Source organism: Fukomys damarensis, unplaced genomic scaffold, assembly GCF_012274545.1.
Source record: "Fukomys damarensis isolate Sample0158 unplaced genomic scaffold, DMR_v1.0_HiC HiC_scaffold_17, whole genome shotgun sequence".
NCBI lineage: Eukaryota > Metazoa > Chordata > Mammalia > Rodentia > Bathyergidae > Fukomys > Fukomys damarensis.
In genome coordinates this window covers 20920934-20927225 of record NW_022900929.1, presented here as the reverse complement: position 1 = coordinate 20927225, position 6292 = coordinate 20920934, and the positions used below count along the sequence as shown (strand labels likewise).

Here is a 6292-nt window from a genome sequence, read left to right as displayed (position 1 = left end):
TATAAGCACGGAACGAAAGTACAAAAGCAATCCTATCTTTATGAGCTTAATTCAAGCAAGGAGAGACACGGACAAAGCAAATAAGTAAGTATGGTCCATTGGACTGTGGTAAATCCTATGTAGAAAGATAAAGCAGAGAAGAAAGATGGATGATGGAGAACTGTGGGTGGGAGGTGTTTCTGTTTAAAATACCCTGTCAAGGAAGACCCCACTGAGAGGGAGACATTTGAGAAAAGACTTGAAAGAGGTTAGAAAGTGAGCCATGAAGTTATCTGGGGGAAAAGCTTCCCAGGCAAAAGCAAACAGCATGTGTACATGTCCCAAGAGTGTACCTGGTGTGTTTGAGAAAGGGTCTGGAGGCCAGGGTAGCTGGCTTAGCAAGAGAGAGGGGGAGAGGAATGGGAACAAGGGCCTGTCGGTTTCCTGGGCAGGTCAGGGAAGGCCTTGTAGGTCATCCTGAGGACTTTGCTTTGAGTGAGAAGAAAAGAGAAGAGAAGGTTTGGAGCAGAGGAAGGAGAGATCCCACTTAATTTAAGGGTTTTTTTTTTGTTGTTGTTGTTGTTGTTGTTTTTGTTTTGTTTTTTTTGTGAAAGGGGATTCTGGAGATCAAACCAAGGGCTGTGTACCTAATAGGCAAGCACTCTACCACTAATTTACATTCTTAACTCTTCACAATATTTTTAAAGAACAAATTTTAATTTTGATGGCATCCAATTTATTAGCTCTTATGGATCTGTTCTTTTATGATGTTGTCCATGAGGTTTTAAGAAGATTCCCCTGGCCCATGTAGGTCAAGCAGAGAGTGAAAGGGCCAAGGGAGGAAGTGGTCAGAGCTGTCTTGAGCCGAAACAGGAAGTCAGGCAAGAGATGTTGGCTTAGACCAGGGAGGCGGAGTAGAGGGGAGAGGAAGAGGAGGGATTTGTGTATATCTAAAGATAGAGCCAGTAGAATTTTTCTGATGGGTTAGTTGAATAGGAGATGGGAGAGAATGAGAGGGGTCCAAGACTTCATTTGAAGACTTGAAAGTATGGGCAACTCCTTACCTTGGCATAAAAGAGGAGTAGAGCAGTGTAGGTAAAGCCAAAAAGCCGGGAGCTCATTGTTTGATGCATTGGGTCTGAGATGCCTGTTTGACATTTCGAGTGGAGTAAGTATTTGGACATATGAGTCTGAGCTCAGTATGATTCAGCCTCTGGTCGTGCTAGGTGTGTGTGTCCTCCTCTGCTATTTCTCCACTGAACTTATCTCCTTTGCTGAACTTGTCACTTCTTTTATTGGAGCTCATACAGTAAGTGCACATTTCTGAGTCATCTAGGCCATTGTTCACTTCTCAAGCTCAACTTGGATCAACTACACTTATCTCTCAGCTGCATAGACTCCAACTTGTCCTTCACAAGGCTGTGACATGGTAGCCAAGAAAGGAGGAACTTCCCGCCATGTATGCTGGAGTGAGTGGAGATGCCTAAACTGTGATGACTTTTGGGAGGAAGACCCTAAGGGAGCCTTTCGGTCTCTTCCCCGGAATGTCACTGTTGATCAGGAGCAAACTTGAATCCAGTTTTTGACTTCTCAGAGCTTTGCTTGATTCTGATTTATTTACTTACTACACGACTACAGGTTGAGCCTAGGGCCTTGTTATTGAACTACATCCAGTCTTATTTTATTTTTTATCTCGAGACAGGATCTAAGTTGCAAGCTCCTCAGGCACTCTCCTGCCTCATCCTCCCAGAGTTCTGAGGTCACAGGCTTGCACAACACTTTTGGCTTCCTCTCTAAGGAATCCTGAGTGCCTTTTGCCCCTTCAGGCCAACGCATGCTATGCCTCGGGCAAGTAAAGCAGTGGCATCCACTGGCTAAACCCACATTCCCATGATTTTACAGGAGGAGGTGTGCCACATTTATTAGTATCTGAAGTGTCAGAGACCCCAGTAGAATATCAGACTCACCAAAAGGTAGCAGTTCCTTTGAGTGTATTTAGATTTTGATTTCCTCCAGATTTCTACTCGTTAGACCACAAACAAAATAATTCCCAAGAGAAGAGTGACTTATACTTTTGTTACAGTGGACATTTGTATTATTCTTTGCTCTTTCTATTCCACACACACTTGCAGTCATACTTATCTTGTAATAGTGTACATGTCTGAAGCGATCATTTTGTCTCCTCCTCTTCCCCCCTCTAGTTTTCTGACCCCCTTCCTTCTTTTACTCTACTGGACATTGAACTCTGACACTGAACTACATCCCCAGCTCTTTTTGTCTTTTATTTGGAGACAAAGTTTTCTTTAATCACCTAGGTTGGGCTTGATTTGTGATCCTTCTGCTTCAGCCTCCCAGAGTGCTGAGGTGACAGGTGTGTGCCACCAGTACAGGCTGTGAGTGGCACATCCTTTGCTAAGAGCTTCACGACTTAGACGGCATCATCTACTCCCCTCACTACTCTTTATTGCTCTAATTAAGACTGTTGCAGATGAGGAAACTAGGCTAGTAGCAGAGACTCATAACCACACCTTGCAGCATGCAGACAGCATGTGGGGCCTCAGACTTGGTGTTGAAAGCCACGGGTTGTGTGCTTTTCTGTAAGTTGCTGAATTATCCAGAATCTCAGCAGTTCTTACCTACCTTATGGGAGTGTTATAGCATAAAAAAGGTAATGTATATGGGATGCTTGATAGACTGTAATTTTTATTATAATTATAAATACTAATTTACCATCCTCCCCTACTGACCCCCTCCTTTTCTAGCAACAGCATTAGACATTGCAGTAAATATCTCATGTGCCTTTATTATTATTATTATTACTTTTAATCTTTCAAAATTTCTGAATGGGCTGAAGATGTAGCTCAGCGGAGTACAATGCAGGGATGCAGGAGGCCTTGGGTTTGAGCTACAGCACTGAAAAAACATTCCTTACAATATAGGTGTATTATGACACTTAAAGAGGATTCCTGATACGAATTTTGTAAGGCTGTACCAGTTATTTTATATGACTAGAAACAGTGTGTGAGCTGACTAGTTTTCCCACAACATGCTAATACTGGGCAACTTTTACAGTTTTAGGGAGTGGGTGTGAAATGCTATAGTGTTGTTTGGGGAGGGTGTCTTTCTTTGATCACAAATGACATGAAACATTTTTCTAAATGCCTGCTCACTAACAGTATCTATTTTTCATGAATTATTTTCTCCAGGTCTTTGCCAGCTGAACCTTTACAGACCTAATATTTTGTATTGGTGTGTATTAGTTCTTTATGTAACATCGACTCCAGCCCTTTGTTACATCTGCTGTGAAGGTTTTCTTTAGACATTTTGCCTTTGATTTCAGTGGCTCAAAGTAGCTTTTTCAAGTGGCTGTTTACTTTTACGATGTACACACTGCCTGTCCTCTGTGATTTCTTTCAACTTAACTTGTAAAATTGTCCTTTCTTGGGCTGCCATCAGGGGCATATACTGAAGATGGAACAATGTGGATAAGATTAGTGTGGCCCCTGAGCAAGGATAACACAAGTTTGTGAAGTGCTCCCATATTTTTTTTATGATAGAAAAATTATATTCAAGCCTGGTGTAGTGGTGCCTGCCCATATTCCCAGCTAGTAGGAGGCTGAGGAATCCTGCTTAAGTCCTGGGGTTAGAAGTCAGCCTATTAAAAAAAAAAATCTCTATTTAAAAAAAAAAAGAAAACAAGAATGATGTTTCCGTAAAACTGTTAACAAAACCAGCAAACAACAACAAACCAAAGAAACTAACCCACAGATAAAACTGATTTCCTTAATGATCTCATCAGTGTGGTAATTTAAGTTTCTTATGGAGGTGAGAATTTTAAGGTTTTCCTATCGATATGCATTATTTTTGCTGATAATTTTCTTTTTTTGTCTTTTATTGTTATTAGGCTTTAAGAAGAAGTATATGCTTACCTAATGGACACCAAGTTACTCTTATCTCTTTTTTTTCCTTCACTCTGAATATTTTATACAGTGCTGAAACTATCTGTTTCTCTTAGCACTATGAGAATTGTCCTGGCTGAAATGTTAGGATCAACTGCATTTGGAGGGGTTGTTATTGAATAATTTTCTCAAATTCTTCCTTGGTTATTATTCTGTTTAGATTTATATCTCTTGGATTATATTTTGCAATTTATATCTTTTGAGAAATTATTCACTTCATTAAGGATTTCAGTTTATTATCCTACAACTGTGTATATAACATTCTCTTTGGATTTAGGGTGAAAAAATCTATTTTCTGTAAATTCTCCTATCTCCTTTCTCATTTCTAATTAAAAAATTTCCTAATTGTATTTGTCAGAGGTTTGTTTACTTTGGAAGCCTTATCAAAAATGCAGCATTAGAGGGGCTGGGGATTTAGTTCAGTGGTTCCACCACCTTCCTCGAAAGTGCAAGGTTCTGAGTTCTATCTCCGGTACCCCCAAAATTTTAAAAATTTAAAAAATGAAGCATTTGAACTAATTTATCATTCTGTTGCTTTATGCTTCACTATTTATTTATTTCAGCTTTTGTCTTTATTTACTTCGTCTTTTAGAATTACTTTTCGGTTTGATTTTGCAGTGGGAGGCTTTATTAATATCAGCTTGGATAATACCAGACTGAACAGGGCTCTGAATACAGAATCACGTGGCGGGGAGAAAAGCTGATGTGTTCTCATTATGTGGTCGTCAGTCAGAGGCCGGCATCCTACACAGATAACTCAGCGGAAGGAGTTCACATGTGAGGGGCTCCTTGTCAGGGATGGGAAGAGCTGAAAGCCTACAGGGCTGGTGAGTCATCACAGCGAGGAGGAGCGGTCTCTTCCCTCCCACACGCAGCTGGCAGGCCCAGAGGAAGAGGATGGTATCAGATTCCGGGAGCTGGGTACCGGGTGGGATCCAGAAACACAGCTCTGGTGTGAAGTCAGAGGAGGCAGAGCCCCGGCAGAGGGTGGGGAGGAATAACCTGGCTTTTAGACCTTCCTCCTCCAAATCTCCCACCAGTGCCTCTCTTGGCATAAATTTGCCAGTAGTTAGTTGGCAAAGGAGCCGAGGAAATGTCATTTGGAGGGGTTAGGCCCTGAGGGACCCACGAATGACAGTTCCTGGAAAACGCTGCTCCCTTCCCTTGGATGCTGGTTAGGTGGGAAGGACTATTGCAGATACTGCTGTAACAGAAGACTGCAGGCTGGGCAATTTATACAGGATAGAAATGAATTTGTTATGGTCCTGGGGGCTCAGAAGTCCAGCTACATGGAGAGAGAGAGACAGAGAGAGAGAGACAGAGAGAAGTGACCGAAGGGGCCTCCCCAAAGGACCCCTCAGCCAACACTGCTGCATTAGGAATTAAGTTTCCACACTTGAATTTTGGAAGGGATTCATTCAAACCAAACCCAGCTCCTGCAGACAGCAGCGCTAGCTCTCGGATTCTGTCAAAATCTCTGCTAAATCCCACAGTCTTCACTTCTGTGCTCCTTCCTTATTCTATTTGCAAAAGCTAAGTCAATTCCTATCCTGGCTCTTTCCTGAGTCAATTCTTTCTCTTTTGTCATCTCTTTATTTCTTGCCCAGCTCTTCTTTTAAAAATTGGTCTTACGGATTAATAGGTTTATTGGGCAGATCTGTCCGTGCACATAACATGCTGGATAATTTCATCCCAACATGCCCATTGCACTGGCTGACCCCCAGTTTTTAATTTCAGGGGGGTGTCCATGCATATATTTTGCTCATATCCATTCATCCCATTACTTGCTCCACTGCCCTATTTGCTTCTACTTTCTTGTCATCTTTTTCAGACTCCACATATGAGGAAGAACGTGAAATTTATCTCTCTGAATCTGGTTTGTCTCACTCAACATGATGGTCTCCTGACCCATCCATTTTCCTGCCAGTGACAGACTTTCATTCTGCCTTATTGCTGTATAGTACTCTGCTGTGAATGCACACCATACTTTCTTTACCCATCCTTCTCTTGTCAGCTGGTTCCATGTCTCAGCTGCTGTGAACTGTGCCACTGTAGACTCGGGGTGTGCGGGTTCCAAACTGGAGCTGTGGATAGAGGTGGCAGGTCTCCCATCTCCTCAGCTCTGTGTCTGTATGGCTGCTTCCTGGATATCAGGGGTGCCTCCACACGCCCATAAATTGAATGTGTGGTGTTCTTTCCTCCCCAGTCTGCTTTAATCTCTGCTCCCTTCCTCAGTTAGTGGAGGCCCCTGTACCCAGGCATCAGGCTTCTGCTTCTGGTCTGGCCAGCTGGGAGCAATCCTGAGGCTACCCTTCTGCTCTTCTTCCTGGCCTCCTGTGTGGCCCTGCTTACAT

The 6292-nt window shown here is 42.6% G+C and overlaps 1 pseudogene; it reads left to right on the top strand.

Annotated features, from left to right (window-relative positions):
* The first annotated feature begins 3424 nt into the window (after positions 1 to 3424).
* Positions 3425 to 3525, top strand: LOC117286612 (annotated as a pseudogene).
* Positions 3526 to 6292: the final 2767 nt, after the last annotated feature.